We start from the raw sequence: 217 nt of genomic DNA on the forward strand, positions 1-217 counted from the left end.
CGCCTTCCCTCCCTCTCCTTGCAGGCCACGACACGCGTCCCTTCATCCTAACGACGCCCGGCTGCAGCATCCCTGACTTCGACCCTCTGCATCCCAGCGTCGTGAAGTTCAGGGTGAAACAGCCGAAGGAGGTTCGTTGGCTTGGGGTTGTCCTGCGTGATCTCTTGTTGTTGTGTTATTGCGGCTGGTGTTGTTGTCCCGGGAGTACCCGGAGTAA

The 217-nt window shown here is 59.0% G+C and overlaps 1 pseudogene; it reads left to right on the plus strand.

The window, feature by feature from the left end:
• LOC119588231 overlaps nt 1-217 on the plus strand; it is a 24,377-nt pseudogene that overhangs the window by 15,902 nt on the left and 8,258 nt on the right.

Source organism: Penaeus monodon, chromosome 23, assembly GCF_015228065.2.
Source record: "Penaeus monodon isolate SGIC_2016 chromosome 23, NSTDA_Pmon_1, whole genome shotgun sequence".
Lineage (NCBI taxonomy): Eukaryota > Metazoa > Arthropoda > Malacostraca > Decapoda > Penaeidae > Penaeus > Penaeus monodon.